Below are 24,331 nucleotides of genomic sequence, written 5' to 3'. Positions count from 1 at the left end.
AAGGTACTCCTCCACGATGGCAGTTCGGTGGGGCCGTGCGTTATCATCCATCAGGAAGAAGATGGGACCCACTGCAACCCTGAAAAGGCGGACATTCTCGTGCAAAATGACGTCCCGATACACCTGACCTGTCACAGTTCCTCTGTCAAAGACATGCTGGGGGTACGTGCACCAATCATAATCCCACCCCACGCCATCAAACCAAGACCTCCATACACGTCCCTTTCAAGGACATTAAGGGGTTGGTATCTGGTTCCTGGTTCACGCCAGATGAAAACCCGGCGAGAATCGCTGTTCAGACTATACCTGGACTCGTCCGTGAACATAACCTGGGACCACTGTGCCAGTTAAGAACTTGCAGAGGTGCTCTGTCCACTGATTTATGTCTGTTTTCTGTATATCTGGCAGTTTCTGTGCATTTGTGTTCTGAAACCTCGGAGGTACTTATAATAAACGACGTATAATATTTATCTTTTCTTATTCTTACTTCTGATTATACCAGTAATTAAAATAGTCGTGCATTAAAGTCATTCGCTCTGAAACAAAACTGGTAGCGAAAGAGTTAACGGTAATATCACGCTTTACAGAGCAGTCAAGCCTCCGTGATGGAACGTTGACGTCCAACACCCTCTCGCCTACTCTTAGTTTCACCGTCCTTCGCTCCCTTTCCATAGGTGACCGCGGCAGTAGCAATAGAACGACGGACGAGACTCGCTGTTCCCGAAATGATCGTTTACAGGCCCCAGGCCAGAAACGTCCGCCCTCTGTTAAAGTCGCTTACGGCAATGTAGTACGTACGCCATCTGTGGCCGCATCGTTACTAGATTGATTCCCTATTCGTCTCTACTCCTCTCATATACTTGCCTTACCACTTCAAGCAATCGCAGCTGTACCAGGAGGCATTCAGTCTCGAATTGGGCTTTGGTCATAATTTTTTAGTTTATCAGCGTATAGTCGTCACAGAATTGTGGGAATTAGAGAGGGTAAAATATTTAAAGTATGTCTTAAACTAGCATCCAACTGATCAATCGTGACGACTTCAGCCAATATCAGCACCGGGAAAGTGACGGTGTAGATACACTCCTGGAAATTGAAATAAGAACACCGTGAATTCATTGTCCCAGGAAGGGGAAACTTTATTGACACATTCCTGGGGTCAGATACATCACATGATCACACTGACAGAACCACAGGCACATAGACACAGGCAACAGAGCATGCACAATGTCGGCACTAGTACAGTGTATATCCACCTTTCGCAGCAATGCAGGCTGCTATTCTCCCATGGAGACGATCGTAGAGATGCTGGATGTAGTCCTGTGGAACGGTTTGCCATGCCATTTCCACCTGGCGCCTCAGTTGGACCAGCGTTCGTGCTGGACGTGCAGACCGCGTGAGACGACGCTTCATCCAGTCCCAAACATGCTCAATGGGGGACAGATCCGGAGATCTTGCTGGCCAGGGTAGTTGACGTACACCTTCTAGAGCACGTTGGGTGGCACGGGATACATGCGGACGTGCATTGTCCTGTTGGAACAGCAAGTTCCCTTGCCGGTCTAGGAATGGTAGAACGATGGGTTCGATGACGGTTTGAATGTACCGTGCACTATTCAGTGTCCCCTCGACGATCACCAGTGGTGAACGGCCAGTGTAGGAGATCGCTCCCCACACCACGATGCCGGGTGTTGGCCCTGTGTGCCTCGGTCGTATGCAGTCCTGATTGTGGCGCTCACCAGCACGGCGCCAAACACGCATACGACCATCATTGGCACCAAGGCAGAAGCGACTCTCATCGCTGAAGACGACACGTCTCCATTCGTCCCTCCATTCACGCCTGTCGCGACACCACTGGAGGCGGGCTGCACGATGTTGGGGCGTGAGCGGAAAACGGCCTAACGGTGTGCGGGACCGTAGCCCAGCTTCATGGAGACGGTTGCGAATGGTCCTCGCCGATACCCCAGGAGCAACAGTGCCCCTAATTTGCTGGGAAGTGGCGGTGCGGTCCCCTACGGCACTGCGTAGGATCCTACGGTCTTGGCGTGCATCCGTGCGTCGCTGCGGTCCGGTCCCAGGTTGACGGGCACGTGCACCTTCCGCCGACCACTGGCGACAACATCGATGTACTGTGGAGACCTCACGCCCCACGTGTTGAGCAATTCAGCGGTACGTCCACCCGGCCTCCCGCATGCCCACTATACGCCCTCGCTCAAAGTCCGTCAACTGCACATACGGTTCACGTCCACGCTGTCGCGGCATGCTACCAGTGTTAAAGACTGCGATGGAGCTCCGTATGCCACGGCAAACTGGCTGACACTGACGGCGGCGGTGCACAAATGCTGCGCAGCTAGCGCCATTCGACGGCCAACACCGCGGTTCCTGGTGTGTCCGCTGTGCCGTGCGTGTGATCATTGCTTGTACAGCCCTCTCGCAGTGTCCGGAGCAAGTATGGTGGGTCTGACACACCGGTGTCAATGTGTTCTTTTTTCCATTTCCAGGAGTGTATTAGATGACTAATATACAGATAATCTACTTTAAGGAGACGTAGAAACTATGTGTACGCTGTTATTAGGAAACCTTCTCTTTACTATTTTTAAAAACCTATTATTATTCACGAGCGCTTCTTTAGGTATTGTAGCATCAAGTCAGTGCAGCTATTTTAAGCGAGAAGGAAGTTCGAAATCCACACTCATTACAAAAACGGATGGATCTGTGTGTGTGTGTGTGTGTGTGTGTGTGTGTGTGTTCCACATCTCCTCCTAAACCAAACGTGGCACACACATACCTTACTGTAAGGTGACAATCGCTAATGGGGTTAAGAACCACTTACTTATCGCGTGAATTCCCAGGCTTCATTCATCCAGTATTTGAGAATGAGGGCACTTAGCAATGCGCAACAAAGTTTACACATAATTTCAAATCCTTATGAAAATTTTTCTCGCTGACAACACCCACAAAAGAAAAAAATTTTTATCGCTTACTACTTTGCCCACTGTTCATGCAGTAACGTAAGTGTAAAATTAAATAATTGTAAGATATATAGTTCAGGAGATACGACGTCATAAACAGTGAGACGAATGAAAAGCTGCCGAGTTATGCACGGCGTTTAAATTTATTACTTTGTTGGTTCAAAACATTTCGCAGACCCTATCCACACACACCGCTGAATGTACGAGGGCTGTCCAGAAAGTAAGTTACGATCGGTCGCGAAATGGAAACGACTATGAAAATCCGATAAAGCTTTGCAAAGATGTCTTGGGCAGTGTCTCTAGTATGACTCTAGGTAGAATTATGTCGCTCTTTTCATTCCTGAGCTCTTCGTGAGCGCGTAAAGATGTTATAGAAAATAGTGTCTCCCGCCAAGTACGAGGGCCTGGTGAGAATTTTCCCCTGAAGCTATGCAGCCAACATTACATAACTGTTGTGCGGTTCTTCTTCAAGACAATTCTTAGCCTCATTCTGCAGGGGCAATGAAGATGTTCCTGCATCGTTTCAATTGGAAATGTTTGGGTACCCACAATACAGCCCGTAATTGTCTCCCACTGAGTTTCATCTCTGCTCAAACGAACCGCTGGCTACGAAGACAACATTTTGGCACAGACAACGAGCTTCAGGCCAGCGTAGAGAATTGGCGGAAAGCACTGGCGGCTGCCTTCTATGATGAGGTTATTGGAAAGTTGGTACAACGCTACGACGAATGTCTGAATCAGAACGGCGACTACGTAGAGAAGTAGCTGAAAGGTGTAGCTAACTGTTACAAATGAAACATTTCTGATTTTCACTGTGATTTTCATTTCGCGATCAATCGTAACTTACTTTCTGGACAGCCCTCGTACCTACAAAATCATATCACTGAACGACACAAAGTTCAAGATATACGACGTCATAAACATTACGCACACTGCCGGATGCCATTAATACTGATTTCTGATAATACACGTACAGAAACGTAGTATTAGATTTTTGCTAGTAGAACTGTAGTTAACAAACACCACTACTACATCTTTTAAAATAATTAAGTCTCGAGGGAAGTACAGCCTGGCACAAAGACAATGCACCACCTACCATCGCATGTTTGAAAGACTTTCTCCATGGTTTGGCACCTGGATCAAGTCTAGGGTTGTGCAACAGAGTACCAAGAACACAGCAGCATTGAACAGGCATTTTGTGAAAAAATGGCGGTTGGAACGTTTTCATTTCCACTCTTCTAATGACTTTCACCGTATACGTAAACTAAAGTCCAATTTAACGCTTAATTCCAGGTCCTTTATACAGTTAAATAGCTTAAAACTGAAATTAATATAATTTCACAAGATGTTATCAAGATACAATAATTATCAGAAATAATAACAAAGAAAACCCACTGGATGTAGCATAGAAAGTGCTGAAACGTGTTTGGGTGAAACAAAACTAATTAAATGGTGTCTAGCAAAGAAGGGATGATTCACTAATTTTTCTTAGCAAGCACACAAAGTAACATGAGCTACAACATAAAGATTATTTAGAAGTGTAGTCGAAAATGTGGTTCATTTGTGAGTTACATGTGTCACAAGCGATTCTGAGAAATATTATCTGAAAATTACTGATCTGAAAAATAAACAAATTGCAGTTCACTCAGAGAACAACATCGGCAGACATTCTTTTCCTCCTTCATTAAAATGTAGAACTATTACAACAGGGTAGAATCACTGATAGCTACGAGTTCAACGATTATGCAACCTTTCACTTGAGAGGATGGCCAATCTTACAATGTTAGTATGTATAACATGAAAGTACAACAAAAATGAACATGTTCTCTTTAATGAGCATTCGCGTAGTATACTGGCACTTCGACTTCTTGCAGCATAATACGTAACTTTCCAGCCAATTTACCATCCAGATTAACAGTCGGCGTGGTTGTACGCGTTAAGGCTTTCATATTAGTTGATCCTGATACAACGCTCTTGGCACCTCTGATTTCCAGCGCTTTCTCTCTTCAAATCCTGGTTGGTCGGAGTCGACAACAAATTGCTTACTGAACGATGGGATAAGTTTGTTTCTCTCATCTACAAATTTTCGTACTGATTCGGCAGTTTGCTGTGCATCGTCAAGTTGACGATTTGTTTAAAATTTCGTTTCTTACAATTCTGTAACACTGTTTGAAGTTATGTAACAATCCACTGTGTCCCTTGAAATCAATGTAATCTATTTCGTGCGTTTTTTGATGTGCATGACGTAGCAGGTCAGTATCCTGTAAATTGCATCGAGCATCCTTGAAACGCGCAAACACCAGTTTTTGTAACAAGTGCCCCCTGTCCTCCCTTGAATATCTGTAGTTTTTGTTTTATGCACTACACGGTCATACTGCAGCTGACTTATTCAAAATTGCTTTTTTTTTTTTTTTTTTTAAACTGCATCGCGTATGATCTTCCACGGACTTAATTATGTGTAGTACCCGCTCCATGGACAACTATTGTCTTTTACTACACTTCACTGGGGATGAGATCTGTGGCTCCCTGTTTGACAAGGATTATGAGCTACGCCGGCCGTTGTGGCCGAGCGGTTCTAGGTGCTTCAGTCCGGAACCACGCAGCTGCTACGGTCGCAGGTTCGAATCCTGCCTCGGGCCCGGATGTGTGTGATGTCCTTAGGTTAGTTAGGTTTACGTAGTTCTAAGTCTAGGGGATTGATGACCTCAGATTTTAAGTCCCATAGTGCTTAGAGCCATTTGAACCATTTTTTTGATGATGAAGTACACAGTTCGATACCTGTGTCAGTGCCACTCACTTTCGCTTGTTATCCACATACAGTCTGCTCTTCATTTACATTATCCGCAAAGTCGAGCGTATACGACACCACACATTCCATTGACTCATCATGCAGAAACGTTAAGATTTCATCTGCCACTTCTTTCTGCTAAGTTCCTTTGGTTCCTTTCTGACGAAATATCAACTTCGGCAACTGCTGTTATAGATATAATGCAATGTTTGCCCCGTTTATCGTTGACATTGTTGTGTTTTGTATCAACAGCACTTGCACTGTAGTACTTTTGTGAGTTACTCGTCAACTGAGCAGTTCAACTACACTATTACCCTAATCCACTTGATACCTCCAGTCCCGCCCCATGTTGCCTTTAGCAGCCAATATTGTGGTTGCACGGTAGACAATACGCGAGGCGTCGAAAGCCGTAAACATCATTAGCCATTCGCGACCTCGCAGTCAAGGAGTTCCTTGTTAGAAAGTTCTTAATAAAGTGTTTATTTTTTAATCTGTCTCATTATTTTTTGCGGTGATGCGGTGAGCAGCATAATTCTGTTGCCTCACAATATCTTCTCAATTTTTTTTTTGGATACAAAACACTTGGGTAACCCACAAACAGATATATATTTGTTTTTTTTTTCTAAGAAATGTCAGATTTGGCACTTAGAAAGTTGTCCATTTCCACTATTCATCTCTTCATATCTCACAAAAACGAAAATTAAATATTGTAGATTTATGCTATGCTGAAAAGTAGGCCTAGATTTATATCTACAATGCAGTCAGCAGCTTATATTCTGAAAACAATAAAAGTTTTTTTTCCGTTTTTCGTCTGTTTCAGACTGAAAATACGATATTATATGTCGTTGTACAGCGTGCTGCTTACGGTTGCTGCTACTCTAGAATTGCTTCCCTTGTTTTACCCGTGTTAAAATATTTATTTCTTTTACAATTGCCGTTTTGGACAGTTACGTGCATATGTATATCAAACATTTTACTAGAAAAGCCCAAGACCTCTGCCGCCATTTCACGTGTTTTTATAGCTGTAAGACATTTATGTGTTCCGTTGCGATAGAATAAGGAAAGGGCATTTTAACGCTTCTAGAACAGGGGAAGCAACACTAAATCATTACAAAACGTGAGCAACATGCTAAATTAAGATAGATAATATAGCGACTTCTAGTCTGAAATGGACGAAATACAAACTTATATTCATTGCAGATGACAAGCTGTGGACTACACGATAAAACCACCAATATAAATAACTGGTAGCCCTATGTAAGGTATGTGGACAACGATATAGCTACGAGGGTATGCTGAGAAGTAATGCCTCTTAAAGCTTTTTAAATAAAACAAGCGTTACTGACATGCTACATCTTTGTCCTTCATGTGTACATATTTCTTCCTCAGCATAGTCTCCCTGGCGACGGACGAATTTCTTCCAACGACAGACCGGTTTGTTGATACCGACAGTGTAAAATCTTTGACTTTGCTGAGAGAGCCACGCCTCTGCTTGCGCCGTTTCATCAGTATCAAACTGAAGTCTTCGAAGATGTTTAAGTTTTGGAAACAGATGAAAATCGAATGGGACAAAGACGGGACTGTATGGAAGACGGCAGATGACAGTGAACCCAAGGGTCCTCAATGTATAGACGAACTCTTTAAAGCACCGTCATGTTGCACGCTACAATTCGGAACCCTCTAGCGGCAGTGGGCTGCAGATATGTAGGCAAGAAGAATAAGGATGTTTAATGTTATAAACGTTTGTTTTATTAGAAAGCTTTATACTTTTCACATAAAGAAATTAGGAGGCATTAGTTTCCAGCTTGCCTCGTATCTTACTTCTGAGCTATTATTCTATGCCTCATTTCGGCACAAAGTAACGTAAAATAATTAATGCCTCAACTCTGTGAAATTTGTATTTCGCCGTATATATCAACTAACGTAAAAATTTAACGCCTAGTTATCGCTTCTTTCTAGATGTAAATAACTTTAAGCCGAAATTCACATACACTCCTGGAAATTGAAATAAGAACACCGTGAATTCATTGTCCCAGGAAGGGGAAACTTTATTGACACATTCCTGGGGTCAGATACATCACATGATCACACTGACAGAACCACAGGCACATAGACACAGGCAACAGAGCATGCACAATGTCGGCACTAGTACAGTGTATATCCACCTTTCGCAGCAATGCAGGCTGCTATTCTCCCATGGAGACGATCGTAGAGATGCTGGATGTAGTCCTGTGGAACGGCTTGCCATGCCATTTCCACCTGGCGCCTCAGTTGGACCAGCGTTCGTGCTGGACGTGCAGACCGCGTGAGACGACGCTTCATCCAGTCCCAAACATGCTCAATGGGGGACAGATCCGGAGATCTTGCTGGCCAGGGTAGTTGACTTACACCTTCTAGAGCACGTTGGGTGGCACGGGATACATGCGGACGTGCATTGTCCTGTTGGAACAGCAAGTTCCCTTGCCGGTCTAGGAATGGTAGAACGATGGGTTCGATGACGGTTTGGATGTACCGTGCACTATTCAGTGTCCCCTCGACGATCACCAGTGGTGTACGGCCAGTGTAGGAGATCGCTCCCCACACCATGATGCCGGGTGTTGGCCCTGTGTGCCTCGGTCGTATGCAGTCCTGATTGTGGCGCTCACCTGCACGGCGCCAAACACGCATACGACCATCATTGGCACCAAGGCAGAAGCGACTCTCATCGCTGAAGACGACACGTCTCCATTCGTCCCTCCATTCACGCCTGTCGCAACACCACTGGAGGCGGGCTGCACGATGTTGGGGCGTGAGCGGAAGACGGCCTAACGGTGTGCGGGATCGTAGCCCAGCTTCATGGAGACGGTTGCGAATGGTCGTCGCCGATACCCCAGGAGCAACAGTGTCCCTAATTTGCTGGGAAGTGGCGGTGCGGTCCCCTACGGCACTGCGTAGGATCCTACGGTCTTGGCGTGCATCCGTGCGTCGCTGCAGTCCGGTCCCAGGTCGACGGGCACGTGCACCTTCCGCCGACCACTGGCGACAACATCGATGTACTGTGGAGACCTCACGCCCCACGTGTTGAGCAATTCGGCGGTACGTCCACCCGGCCTCCCGCATGCCCACTATACGCCCTCGCTCAAAGTCCGTCAACTGCACATACGGTTCACGTCCACGCTGTCGCGGCATGCTACCAGTGTTAAAGACTGCGATGGAGCTCCGCATGCCACGGCAAACTGGCTGACACTGACGGTGGCGGTGCACAAATGCTGCGCAGCTAGCGCCATTCGACGGCCAACACCGCGGTTCCTGGTGTGTCCGCTGTGCCGTGCGTGTGATCATTGCTTGTACAGCCCTCTCGCAGTGTCCGGAGCAAGTATGGTGGGTCTGACACACCGGTGTCAATGTGTTCTTTTTTCCATTTCCAGGAGTGTAGTCTACTCGAGATGTTACCGAGTCATAATAATTTTCAGGAACACTAACATATACCACATTGAATATAGCACAGAAAGTGATAAAACGTGCTTGAGCAAAACAGAACTTGCATAAGGTGGAACTTCTCCAATTTACAGGTTTTATATACGATGCTCTGATTTCATCCACTGTATAGCTCAAAGACTGTCGATGAGAACGACTTTACGCGTGACATAGACAACCAGTGCATTGGAACTTACGCACGTAAAGTGATATGCAAGTACTGTACCGTGAAAGTCATGTTAAATTGTTTCGGAAAGTATCTCCATCACATTACTCCAACCCTTGTTCGAGTGAATTGTATCACGCAGAACGCTTTTTGTTGTTATGTCACCATTTTGCAAACAGCAGTAGCTCCTTTATCTACGAGGGCGGCAGCTACACATGCATGTGAGTCCATTGCGTTCTGGTTTGTAACGTTAGGGATCCTACTTCTGTTCCTATTCCTAATTTCGACGCCCTAGGAATTTCCGGTTTCCACAGTTGGTAATTATGTTTAGCTGTGTACGAATGCCTGACTTCATTCCATTGTCCTGTTGAGAGAGAGTAGTGTGCAGCACGTATAGCTTCCGCGTATGAGGGAATTCATCTTTTAGAGCTGAGGTGAGTTAGCGTAGCAGTGAAATTAAGAGTCAGCTATTCCTACTGTGAGCACTGATATGTGTTCAAATATTGGTCTGTATTTCACTCGTCTGTTGCAGTTTCTGACGTACGAACGCTATAGTCAACAGTTTGGCGTTTGTTACTGTGATGACCATGACACTAATCTGGGGAGGTTCGTAATTTCGGCCCCCTTGCACTTCAAAATGTCATCCCTGGGACGAAAATGAGAGCTGTTATTAAAATTTGAGTTTATTTGCTATTCATAAAGGTTATTCTACTTTTTCCAGGTGAGAAAACACAAGTGAAGGGAAACAGATTCGTCGCACGAAATGTTTGGATTTGTGTAACGAAGCATTCTCTTCATCTACACATGCATACAATCTCATATGTGACATGATTAAGAGACTGAAAATCGCTTAAAAACATTGTTCATTGATGGTCTTTAAGTGATTTATACTAGTTAATTTCGTTTGGTAGTGTTAGAATAGAAAAATACAAGTTAATTGTAATTTTAAGGGGGATAAAATTACGAATACTTTCTTTTATTCTTTAATATTTTTTTAGCGTTAATGTTTTTGTCAGATTGTGCCTATAGTGTATTATAATACTATAAATGTAACTTGCCTACAGGTGAAGAATAAACTCAGGAATATACGAGTATAAGCCAATTTTTAACTTTTACCCAACATTTACCCAAGGGCTATAAAGGTCCTAACTTACTGAAGTAATGAAATCTGGGCCCCCTACCTAATGTATTATTGTGGTAAAAAAGGAATGCGCTGTACTTGCCGGCTGTCATTTTAATAACCCCATTTACTGCCTTAGTGAGTTTGTAAGACAATATGTCGGCGCATGAACTAGACAATTTAGATTCATATCAAACCTGCGAGGCATGTGACGTATCCCCATACGTACCACAGCTGTTCATATGAACGACACAAGGAAAGGCGCAGCAGAAGTGTCTGGAGGTCTAGCCAAAATATGTAGTGATAAGAGAAAATGAAGCTCAGTAAGTATTGCTAAAGGGAGTAATGATCCAGCTCGTCATTTTCCTGTGATGTTAAGGTAACTTCCGTACATTAGCAAATGAAGGCACTACTCGGGGACAGAGACACATACTGCTGTAATATAGCAAGATGTCGTACGTAAACAGGGCTCCGCTGAACAAGAGGGGCCGTCGAGGATGAGAAGCTGCTACAGACACAGTGGACAGTCACAAGAAGTTTTATTAAGACTTAACGAGCCGTCAAGAAGTTGATCATTAGAGGTGGACCGGTTCTTCGCTTGCCCCAGGTGCTGTGTGGAGATAGCCGCTGCGTTACTGAAGGAAGCACTCGTGCACCTGACCACATGCTTTGGAGACGCTGGCAAGTGCTCCAGGCTCGGCAGCTGCTCGAGGGTTTGCATTTGGCTTCCCCGGTCTACGTCTGAGCACTGCACAACTTCAGTCCATGGTTTACCTCTCGCTGCTAGGTGAATCGTAGCGACGACAAACAGTCTCTTATTCTTTCTTGGGGCAGATATAGCATGTTCTTCATACTGAGCGACATAAATACAAATTTCACCAGCCATTAGATATTATTAATTGTAACATGGTACCCTTATTTGTTCAATGCCCGAACTAACTCGGTTGATAAAGGAACTGTCTTATTTCTACACACGCTTGGTACCACAGTAAATATGCCATACAGCAAAAGTGGGTTTTTTGGGTAATCTCCCATTTCATTTTGATGAAAAATGCAAAAATGAAGGTGTGGCAGTTGAAATTTAGTGGATTTTTGTATCAACAGGAAACGGCTAAACGGCTTAAGCTAGCAGTACCAACACATTTTTCCATAATGCGCGTTACCACGGAAGGTGGGGTACTTTATGCCCAGCCTAAAAAAAGACAACTAACTAAACTTCGTTAATTGTTGTTGCGTTAAGTTAATAACATAGTTTTTCAAAAGGTACCAATTTGTAAGTAGCGTCCAGAACCTGAAAAAATCTTTTAGAACTCTCTTAGCCGTATCAGTGCATTTCCAGAAACGTGTACTAGGAAGCTGTAGGTACTGTATGACCACCACAAAAAATTAAAAGCTTCAAATTGCGTTAATTGTTGTTTACTTTTACTTACACCATACTTTTGAAGAGTCCGCCCCGATAACTGAGTGGTCAGCGCGACGGATTGCCGTCGTATGGGCCCGGGTTCGATTTCCGGCTGGGTCGGAGATTTTCTCCGTTCAGGGACTGGGTGTTGTGTTGTCTTCATCATCATTTCATCCCCATTCGGCTCGCAGGTCGGCCAATGTGGCGTCGAATGTAAGAAGACCTGCACCAAGGCGGTCGGACCTCCCCGCAAGGGGCCTCCCGGCCATTGACGCCAAACGCTAATTTCCATTTCACTTTTGAAGAGATATCGATGTCTAAGTAAGATACTGAAGCTATGTATATGACATTCATTGTGAAAAGTCACAGCATTACCGAAAATATTGCATATGACATTCATTGTGGAAAGTGACATCATTAATGAAATTTTTGGGTTAAGTTTAATAGAAAAATTTCAAACATGTATCGAATCTGATGTAAGAATTCGTTAAAAAATATTTTAAAAAAATTTCAGAATATAGACTAAATTAATATATTTGTGAGAAGTGGCATAAAGTACCCAACCATCCCCTTGGCACTGCGTGGTTTAATCTCAATAAAGAGTCAATGAAGCTGGTAAATACAAGATGTGTAACCTAAAAATGGGAGACTTATACTGTTTCTACTAACTAAGACAATAATTCATGCCGAAGTCCGCAGCTGGTGGTCTAGTGGTTAACAACACCAGCTCGAGATCGCGACCTCCTGGATTCGATTCCCGGCCGGGTGGGAGACTTTCTTCGTTAGGGAGCTGGATTTTTGTACTGTCCTGATGTTTTCATCCCTTCTTCATCCCAAAGACGCACAACTCATCGAACGGACATCAAATATATAACCCCACACCAGATGGCCGAACATCCCCAGTCGGAGTCTCCAATCAGTAATGCTATATAATCACTTAATTTTCATTCATACTGAAGTCAGTAGCGGCTCCTGACCATACCTTCCATGTTATCCCGCAAACGGCTCGTCAGATGACCCTCGTTTACTGGAGCGCGTCTGCATCTATAGGTGCGCGCAGGACAGTGTGCGGTACCAAGATTTTCCAAAAAGCAGCTCGTGAAGATGTGAAAATGTGATTTTTCAGTGAGTCATATTTCGGGTTGTTCTATTGATCTCAGGGATAAGATTTCAAGTGTTTTGGATAGACCTTAACCTACCGACGATTCGTATACCTGTCGAAAGAAGTGACGTACTGTATTTATCCCACAGCACAAGGTCAGCTCAGGCAAATTGGGCAAATCGGTTAGTTCTTTTGCATTAGGTGTGATCTGGGGTGGACCTTAGACATTTTAAAAAAGCATCATTTGTTCACGGGCGGCTCATGAGAAATTCCTGAAAAACCATTATTTTTGGGTACGAAAAGTGCTAATTGTGGGGATGACCACTTTTATTATTTCTACTCATGACAGAGCGTCGAAATTTTTACGATATGTTCCTAAAATAATATTCTCAGGGAATTTAGAAACTTTTCTCCGCATCATTATTTGTTACCGAGATCCAGAAGTTCAATTTTACCGTACTTACGCAGAAAATCGCAAAAACCGGTTTTAACCATTTTTGCACCGTTAACACAATTATATAAATAACTAACCATAGCAAATGGCTCAGATTTTATCGGTACATTTTTTAGAGATTCGTATAGAGACGACGTTTTGCAATTTTTGAAAATTTATCTTTTGTCAAGGCACACACGAGAAACCATGATTCTTGGGTACTAAAAGTACCAACTGTGGCGATGATCACTTCTATAATTTCTATTCACCGCAAATCTCGAAATGTTTGCAATATTTTCGTAAGATGATGTTCTCGGGAATTTGTAAAACTCTTTTCGACGTCGTTATCCGTTACGGAGATACAGGGCTTCAGTCGCCGTGCTTATGCACACAAAATATGCAGTGATGTTCGGCCTGAGGCGTAAATGTAGTTTTAACTGGCATAGTGAACACATGGCAAGGATTCTACGATCATCACATGGGTTCTGGGGTCACCAAAGTATAGTTTTAGTCAGCACTTTTTTACCAATGAATTTTAAGATGCACTGTGTCTGTATAACGGGCACTTCACGCCTATACAACCATGCCCCAAGTGGTAAAGCATTGACAAAAAATTAGCTAAAATGGGTTTTAAAATGGTCACAAAGAACTTAAAGTAACTCCTAGAAGTTATGTGAACGTGGAAATACTTCAAATTCAGCGAAATAAATCTAATAACTTTTTCACTCTTTTGATATACAAATCAATAGCCATGAGTTTTCGATTTATTGTGATCGATGAACAAAGTATCAAGAAAAAAAGTAAAGCAAAAGATTTTCTGTTCACTTTACATTATGCGAACTTATTTGGTGTTTATATGTGGCAAAGTGTATATATTTGTCGAAGTATATAAATAAGCTGTGAAAACGTTAGTGAGTTGTAGAATTTAGTTTATGTAAGCCACACACGCTGCTATAGCAAGGAAAAGAAGGACACCTGCTGAAAAATATTTCATGTTTGAGCACCAACAAGCCGAACGTACTCCTCTTTAAAAAACTTTACAGAAATATGGGGAACCGGCTACCTCAGTCCTTATTCCGCCTTCCTCGCAATTATTTTGGCGTGCGAATATCTTCGTCCTTTTTTGCACTGAAAGAGAGTAGCAGAGAGACGGTGGCAGTGGAAGAGAGAGGAAACAGTACCAATGGGAGAAAAAGAGAGAGAAGACAGTAATGGTGGGAGAGGGAAAGTGCCACTGAAGGAGAAAGAGAGAGGCATGAACAAAATAACAGTAGGAGCCAAGGAGAGAGGAGATATTGATGACCAGTGCGAGACAATGGCAGAAAGAGAGAAAGAGAGACGGATGGAGATGGAAGAAGTGCAACCAAGGAGAGAAGAGAGAGGACAAAATACAGATGAATGGAGACCATACATAGGCTAGGGGGTTCTGTACCCTCACAGGTACAGGGGAGGCCCAAATTTGGACCGAAAATTTAAACGCGTGTATATAGGGAGAAGGCATGAGTGGAGCCCCGAGAATTGTTGAGTTACCGAAGGATGGTGGAGACTGGCAGTGGGGTGCACTGTAAATCAATGGCGGGGAAAGGAGACGACGGGAGAGACACATATGTAGACAGTGGCAATGAGAGGGAGATGCTGAGTATGAAGGCTTAGCTACAAAAGAGTCTGGGCAAAAGGATTTAGAATGTTCCGTGTTAAAAGAGAGCGAATATGTTCTCATGCTAAAATTTTTGTTCTGGAAGGCGGAATTAGTATTAAGGCAGATGATTTCCCGTATTCTGTCATATTCTTTAAAAGGGAAATATATTAAGATTTTTATGCTCCGACAGGAGAATTTTTCCACTGGTTATCATATGGTACTTCACACCCGTCCGCTTTCGAAAAAAAATTCAAGCACTCAGATTCCATACCGTAATTCCTTGCGTACTAATAGTAGAAAAATGTCTGCAGCAAAATTATGTCGTGTGCATATTTTCGGTAGAAAATGAACGTCAAAGAATGGCAGTTTGGCAATACTGCAATCAAATTTCCGACAAGCACCCTCGTTCGACACTGAGTACCCGTTATATGGCAGTTAGTGCAGTGGGTAGAGTTTCGCGATATAATACGGATATATGTGTAACTTACTTTTATTTTATGATTTTACACGGCGCAGCATCGTATTTACCATCTCATACGTTCTGCTTATACAAAACATGTATAACTATTCAGTGCTAACAGAGAACAGAGTACAACGAAACGCATGCTGCGACTGATTATGTGTTTCAAGCATTGCACCTAGATGTTCTTAGTGTGTCCATATTTCCACACTGATAAGTTTTGAAGTCATTTCCGTCCTGTTCATGTTTAACTGATTATCACTCTACGTGAATATATCAGAGATTTCTGACCAATACCTGATTTTTTTCCAGCATTAAAACAATTGTTGTTGTAGCGTATGTGTAGTTTAAGAAACTGTATACTACAACATTCTTGGACAGATGAAAATTAGAGAATAAAAATAAAAATATATCTACATCCAGAACTGAATTCCCCAACTCGAGTATTCTAAATCAAAAGTCTACCCAGTGCACTAACAGTGCAAAACAGCCACAAACCATTCGCTCGAATTGTTCAGAATGTTCTTCAAAACCAATTGTGAACAATTGTGGCCGGAGACATGTCATCCATACAAATTCCCTCGTTGAATGAAGATACTTACCGGACATTTGATTACAGTGTTGCCAAATTGCCTTTCTCTGGTTGCCATTTTGTACCGAAAATATGCAGGTAACGAAACTTTGTTACAGTCATTTTGGTGAGGTTAGTAGGCTACGTATCGTCCAAGTGCGTGGATTTTGGTTTACCATGTACATATCCATTGAGATGACAAAGGACATGGGATAGGGATATACGCATGTATTGTGGCAGTAATATCGCATACACAAGGCATAAAAGGGCTGTGCATACTCAGTTGTTTCATGTGTAAAAGTTTCCGACGTGATTTTAGCTGCCTGACGGGAATTAACAGACTTTGAAAGCAGAATGGTAGTTGGAACTAGTCGCGTGGGACATTCCATTTCGGAAATCGTTAAGGAATCCAATATTTCGAGATTCACAGCGTCAAGGGTCTGATAAGAATACCCTATTTCTCACTAAGGCTGACAGCCTTAACTTAACGGCCGAGAGTAGCGGCATTTGCGTGGAGTTGTCAGTGCTAACAGACAAGCAACGTTGCGTCAGAAAGCACAGAAAACCATGTGGGGCGTACGAGGAACGTATCCGTTAGGAGAGTGCAGCGAAATTTGGCGTTAACGAGCTATGGCAGCAGATGACTGACACGAATGCCTTTGCTAACAGTACGACATCGCCTGCATCTCTAGGCTCGTGAATGTATCGTTTGGAACATAAACGACTGTAAAACCGTGGCCTGGACAGATGAGTCCTGATTTCAGTTGGTAAGCGCTGATAATAGGGCTGGAGCGTGGCGCAGACACCACGAAGCAACAAGTTGTCAACACGGCGCTGTGCGGGCTGGTGGTGGCTCCATAATAGCGTGGGTTGTGTTTACGTGGAATGGACTGGGTCGGCTGGTCCAACTCAACCGATCATTGACTGAAAATGGCGCCTACCTGGAGGTTATTTTCAGCCATTTTCCCAATCAACGAGGGAGTTTTTATGGATGACAATGAGCCATGTCTCCTGCCACAATTGTTCGCAATTAGTTTCAAATGGTTTAAATGGCTCTAAGCACTATCGTACCTGACATCTGAAGTAATCAGCCCCTACATTTAGAACTATTTAAACCTAACTAACCTTAGGACATCACACACATCCATTCCCGAGGCAGGATTCGAACCCGCGACCGTAGCAGCAGCGCGGTTCCGGATTGAAGCGCCTAGTTGGTTTTGAAGAACATTCTCAACAATTCGAGCGAATGGTTTGACCACCGAGATCGCCCGACATGAATCCTATCGAACATTTATGGGACATAATCGAGAGTTCAGTTCGTGCACAAAATCCTGCACCGGCAACACTTTACAGTTATGGGTGGCTGTAGAAGAAGTATGGCTCAGTATTTCTGCAGGGGACTTCCAACGACTTGTTGAGTCCATACCATGTTGAGCTGCTGCACTAGGCCGGGCAAAAGGAGGTCCGACCGATGTTACGACGTATCTGATGACTTTTGTCACTGCACTGTACAGTGTGCCCGATTTATCTTGACCATTCTACACAACTTTCATCCAGAACGAAAATAAAAAAATATAACAAGTAAATGTTGTCTACAGAATGAAATTTTCACTCTGCAGAGGTATGTGTGTGCTGATACGAAAATTTTCTGCAAGATTAAAACTGTGTTCCAGACCGAGATTCGAGCTCGGTACCTTTGCGTTTCGTGGGCAAGTATTCTACCGACTGGCGGAAGTAAATCTGTGTGCCACAAACAATTCACAAATATCACTCTGATTATGGTCAGGATTCCACCATGATGAAAACATAGATACAAACTGTTCTGTAGTTATTTTTCCATCCATTGTTTGTCAGATAACAACAAACAAAATTTCAGAACTGACTACCACTACCAAGGCAAAACGGAGTCTAAAGGTTGCTAGTGACAACCCTATATATTATTCAGGAAAATCAAACTTTGTAATACGTATCCTCTTCAGTCTTAAAGTTATGCCTCTCTGTCTCCTGCTATCCTTTGCCAGTTGAAGCCTGCGACATCCTTCAGTTAGTTGTATCAGTGTTCGTGTGATCTGGCTTGTGGTCTTCGTCTTTCTTTGCAACTCTAGTATTGCCTAGGTCCATCTTCCGTCATTTCATCTCCGTTATAGAGCCTTTAACCTTTCCGCAATATTCTGAACTCCTACTATTGCTCTTACACTTTCATTTCTTCTCCGATGTTTCTTAATGAGACCTAGGAGTGACTGTTTCATAACTCTCTGATCTGTTCGTGGTTTTCTTTGAAAAACTATTTTAAAATCCAATTTTGAAATCTGCATATTAGTACGAGAAGAACACACTGTACCAAGATAATCTTTTTTAACCATTTTGGCACATTAGACTTGCAAACTATTGTGTTTCTTCCAAAAGTCCTCTAATCTAGCTTGATTCGGCTGAAAATTTTAGTTTTAAGTCTCCTAGGATATCATTAAATTGTCCCAGATAAACATATGAGTTAACAATTTTTAGACAGTTGTTCGATGTTATTTGTCTCTTAGTTATCCACTGGTTGTGCATAGTATTTGTTTTGCACAGAGTTATTTTAAGACTCACTTATTCGCAGCTGTCTGATACATCTTTTACTCAGGGCTGAAATTCTATCATATTTTTGGCTTTGATGACTACATCGTCTGGAATATACACAGGGTGGCGCACGAAAAACCAGCCCCGAATACAGATTACTCGCCAGATACGCAGAAATTGTTACCCGGCACGAGCAGATACAACACAAAATAGAAAACGTGTAATAATTAGGTAATAAAGAAATAACAAATAAGCTAATGCAAAGGTCTATATTCACAGAATTAATCTTGTCTTTTACATTACTTTATATTAGGTGTTCAAAATGACGTTGTGCTTGAATGCACTTTTATGAGAGCCCTAACATGTTAATATACACTTTGTGCAACTCTGCCGCATCAGTTCTCAAAATTTCATTAAGAATATTGTCTTCAAGTCTTTTGCCGTTATTGAGTTATTCGAGTGCACTTCCCTTTACATTGTCGCACAGCTAAAACTCACAAGTGGTTAGTTCCGGCGAATGCATCGGCCGCAGTCTGTTTCTTAGAGTCCTTCCTTATGCGAATCTGCCACGAATTTGTGAGATTGACTAGCGTGGAGAGTAACATGTCGCCCTGTTCTGTCGAAAGACAGCATAATTGTATTCATGGGGAGGAGATTGTGTCAACTGTGCGCAAAATCCCTCATAGATTCGCATATACGCAGCAGTGTTTCCACAATCAGACTTTCAATCACGGCAAACCGCACTCCGATTTTTTCAACTCGAATAAAAATGCGTCTAAACACTATGGGACTTACACCTGAGGTCATCAGTCCCCTAGACTTAGAACTACTTAAACCTAACTAACCTAAGGAAATCACACACAACGAAGCTCGAGGCAGGATTCGAACCTGCGAACATAGCAACCGCGTGGTTCCCAACTGAAGCTCGGTCACAGCGGCCGGCCGCAACATCAATAGTTTCCTCATTAATCGTATAGGGGTTGTTTGTTGACGAGTATCTGGTATTCTGGAAGTTCACGTGTCTTGCCAAATGGAAGCAGGCTTCATCACTCACGAAATTCAAAAGCAGCTGCAACATTCCACTTTCAATTGTTTGACATAGCTACGTACAGTAATTCACACGTTTTGCCTTTTCTTCCGTTCTTCTATGTCAGTCTCTCCCTGAATCTTGTGAAACACGTTGACAGTCCTAAGCGGAACGTTCATTTGTTGCGACAATTTACGTGTTGGCTTCTTTGGAATCTGGATCAGTCATTTTCGAGTATACGGGATTACAACAGATCTACGAACGGACGTGGCGCGTTTGCAGCTGATCCAGTAATACACTACTTTCTCACCAAATCCTGTATACAGGTATTTTCTGGTATAGAAACGCCAGGAAACGTATTTGCAAAAATGTCCCGCGTTTCCTTAAATGAACCAGTAGACATGTAGGCCTCCACTGATGCGATTGTTTCTTGAAAACGATACATCTCGCTGAGAAATTTACTATACATGTATTAACCAAGTCGAAACGTCTTTCGCACTGACAATACAAAATGTAGTACCAACAGCTTCGAAACATTATATGAGAATTGGTGGGTGACAGTAAGCAATCTGGCACTCGGGGCCGGCTTTCGTGCCCCATCCTGTATGAAGTTCTTTTCTACTCGATCTACTGTTTTATTCATTCATGAAACATCTTTAATGTGCCATTTACAAGCAAATTCTCCGCTTCTCGGGTAAAGACGAACAGGAGTGTTGAGACGTTAAAGAGATGGATCGGGACAGACAGTTTGCCTGGCCGGCGTGCCGTTCCATTATGAGGCGAGGTGATCTCGGCGGGCCGCTGCGGCGCAAGAAGCGACGGCGCCGTTCATCAGGCGGCAGACTCCTGGCCACTGGCTGCTGGCTGCCTTCCCCGGACTCCCATCGCTTCTTGCGCGTGCGGCCCGCCTGAAAGGAAACTGCCGTGTCCCGTCCGGCAGGCCCTTCTTCTTCTTCCTCCTCGTACAGACGCCTTAGCACAGCAACACTATTGTGCTGCTGCGAGACATCTGTAGCGAACAGACGCCGAGGAAGTCTAACGAGACCTTCTTTCATGTACATCGACGTTGTTATTGTCACTTTGGACTCGGACGTTTTATGAGGCACAGATACTCGGGAAAGACCACCATCACTGTCAGTCACGTTTGACAGTCAATAACGTTTCAGGTTGCGGACAAGACCGGTTTCTCTCTCTCTCTCTCTCTGTCTGAAATGTTCTTTGTCTTGCGTTGCTTCGAGTGTGTTCTGGTTTTCTTACATAAGATCTTTGTTTCGTAATCACATTTGAGAATGATGAATGCATGTTGTACACCTGTAAGAGAGCTGAAGACATCGGAAGGTTTAACATGATTTTGAAACAAGATTGTAAACTACAAAACATTTCCAGGCGTGGATGTGGACTCTAACCACGATTTATTGGCTAGGAATTCTAGATTACAACTGGATAAATGGCAGAAAAGAAGAAAATTAAAGAGATGAAGAACCAGAGATTGTTGAGCGTTTCAAAGAGAGCATTAGGCAACGATTGTCTGAAGCAGGGAAAAGGAGTACAGTGCGTTGATTTGACAGATGGAATAGTCAAGGCAGCATAGGGTCAAACATCCAAGAAAAAAAAAACATAGCCCAGTACAAGTCCTTCGATAACACATGAAATATTGAATTTAATTGATGTAAGGTGAAAATATGAAAATGCAACAAGTTAACCAGGCACAATGGAATCGAGACTTCTAAAAATGAGAGTGACATACACAAAGTGCAAAATGGCTTAAAGAGGGATGCCTAGAGGATACATCCAAGGCCGTAGAGACGTAGATGTCAACTGTGTGAGTATCAAGAGCCCATATAGAAAACTAGTACTAAGCAAAGAAGGGAAACAAAGATGTTGAAGCTATATGCAGAACGGATACACAAGGGAATTGAAGTCCTTATAGTAAGATAATAGGAAGTAGATGCTGGTGAGATGAGAGATATGACGCTGTGAGAACTTCCTGACAGTCTACTGAAGGTCTAAGTCAGAGAAAGGCTCCTAGATTACACGACATTTCATCAGAATTATTGAGATCCTGGGGAAATCCAGCCATGACTTGGTGAGCAAGAAGTGTCAGACTGGTTTCAGGTAGAAAGTAATAGTTCCAATTCGAAGTCGGTAACTCCTGAAAGATATGACTATTACAGAACAGTCTGTGTAATAAGTCATGGCTCCAACATTCTTACACGAATTATACACAGGAGAATCGAAAACTGGTAGAAGCCATCCTCGAGGAAGATCATTTTAGTTTCCGAAGACATCTAGGAACACATGAGCATTACAGACTCTACGAAGTATCTGTGAAGACAAGCAAACCCACATTTATAGCATTTGTAGATTTACAGAAATTTTTCACAGTACTACTTGAACACACTCTTTGAAATTCTGTAGCTAGCAGGGAAAAGATACCGGTACGTAATAGTTATCTACAACTTCTACAGAAACGAATCTGTAGTTATAAGAATCGAAGGACATGTAAAGGAAGCAGCAGCTGGCAATGGAGTGAGACTGGATTATACCTTATACCCAGTGTTGTTCCGTCTGTCAATTGAGCAAGCAACGAAGAAAAAAAAGAAACAAAAAAGACAAAAAGACAATGCATCACGAAGGGATTATCCGAATTAGACGGAAATCGGTAGATGCCATATACATGTACAAACAAACAAATTATTACAATTTCAGAGAAATCGGATGATTTATGCAAGAGAAAGAGCTTCACAAATTAAGCAAGTCAATAACGCGTTGGTGCACCTCTGGCCATTGCGCAAGCAGTTCTTCGGCTTGACACTGATTGAAGGAGTTGTTGGATGTCCTCCTGAGGGATACTGTGCCAAATTCTGTCCAATTGGCGAGTTAGTTCGTCAAAACCCCGAGGCGGTTAAAACACATTGCCCATAATGCTCCAAATGTTCTCAATCCGGCAACCTTGATGGCCAGGATGAAGATTGGAAACCACGAAGATAAGTCGTGGGAACTCTCGTCGTGTACGGGCGGGCATTATCTTGCTGAAATGTAAGCGCGGGATAGCTTGCCATGAAGTGCCACAAAACGGAGCGCACTATGTCGTCGACGTACCGCTGTGCTGTAACGATGCACAGGATGACAGCCAAAAGGGTCCTACTAGGAAATGAAATTCCATCCCAGACCATCACTCCTGATTGACGGGCCGTATGACGGGTGACAGTCAGGTTGGTATACCACTGATGTTCAGGGCGTCTCCAGACATACCTTCGCTGGCCATCGGGCCTCAGTAAGAAGCGGGACTCGTCACTGAAGACAATTCTATACCAGTCAATGAGATTCCAGGCCGAATGTATCCGACACCATTACGAACGGGATTGTTGGTGCATCCAGGTCAATGGTACTCGGTGCAAGGGGCGCCGTGAACTCAGCCCTCTTTCATGAGCCTCCTATTAATATTCCTTGTAGTCACTGAAGCAACAGCTGCACGTCGGATCGGTGATAATGCTGAATCCGGGGCTCTGAGTGCTTCTCAGATGATTACTTGTTCCTCTCGTCCTGTCTCTAGGTCGACCGCTGTACGCCATAGTTCACCCACTGCTGCCAACATCGTCCAATAACGGCATCACTCCTATTCAAATGGGGAGCGATTCGCCCAGCACCTCAACCGGCTTATTTGAGACCAACTACAAGTTCTCTCTCAAATTCGGACATCTGCGTATGTTCCATCCTCAACTTCTGTAGTTCTGTCGTCCTCGGTCGTGTACAATATTACGGTATGTTGATAATTTTTAGTTTTTGACCGTCTAATTACATCTGAATGAAACACAATTTTCGTCTTTATTCTTTGCAAGGCATCTCTAGTGGCAGGTTTCGTGGATGCTGTTCTACATGTTATGTTTTCGTTCTACTTTCGGTGCTGCGCTTGGTCTTATAATTTCTGTTAGAAGTTCTGTTTTCCAGACATGACAGCACTAGTAAATAAACATTTGTCTTGATGTTATCAAATTATCAACATACCATAATATCTGCGTATATTGTTCAAACGTCTGTCTTGGGACATAGTTACTGTCCAACTGAGTATACGGAATGAAATTCGGAGACCTTACGCCATGGTATCGACATGTCCCCTGTTTTCTATCCTTGCCAGCTGAACTGTGAAACTGCGCTGCAGTGTACACGTTCATCCATCGACTGCCAAAATTTACAAATTCGCATTTTCCGTTTATAACTGTACAAATACCAATTTGTTACCATTTTGCATAGCTCCTTTGTGGAGCTTCTTTTTTTTCTTGGATTGTATATATTTAAATGTTAGTTAAACTTTTCTGAATGTATTTTTCTGGAGTGTAGGATTTTGCCTAAGTGAAAGCTTATGAAAAGAACTGGTGAAGAATAATACTGAAGATTAGAATGTTACATTGAACAACTAAAGAGAAGGACCTGATTCGAATTGGGGACAAAATAAACAAAAAGACGACCTGACTAAAAGGAGGGATTGGATGGAACGACTGATTCTCATGCATCAAGGAATTGTCAGTTTGGTGATAGAGCATGTCATTCTTTACAGAGAGAAATCTTCAGATGCAAACGTAACTTCGGGCTATATTCCAAGGAAGTGTTACGGGACTATTACTGTTGACAGACTATGTAA

At 43.2% G+C, this 24,331-nt stretch overlaps 1 protein-coding gene across 1 annotated transcript in view; it reads left to right on the top strand.

The window, feature by feature from the left end:
• The window catches only part of LOC124545570 (neuronal acetylcholine receptor subunit alpha-7-like), a 581,174-nt gene that overhangs the window by 152,378 nt on the left and 404,465 nt on the right, over positions 1-24,331 (top strand). The window lies entirely within an intron of this gene.

Source organism: Schistocerca americana, chromosome 1, assembly GCF_021461395.2.
Source record: "Schistocerca americana isolate TAMUIC-IGC-003095 chromosome 1, iqSchAmer2.1, whole genome shotgun sequence".
Taxonomy (NCBI): domain Eukaryota; kingdom Metazoa; phylum Arthropoda; class Insecta; order Orthoptera; family Acrididae; genus Schistocerca; species Schistocerca americana.
Note: the sequence above shows the minus strand (reverse complement) of the source record. Positions and strands in the feature narration are given on the sequence as shown.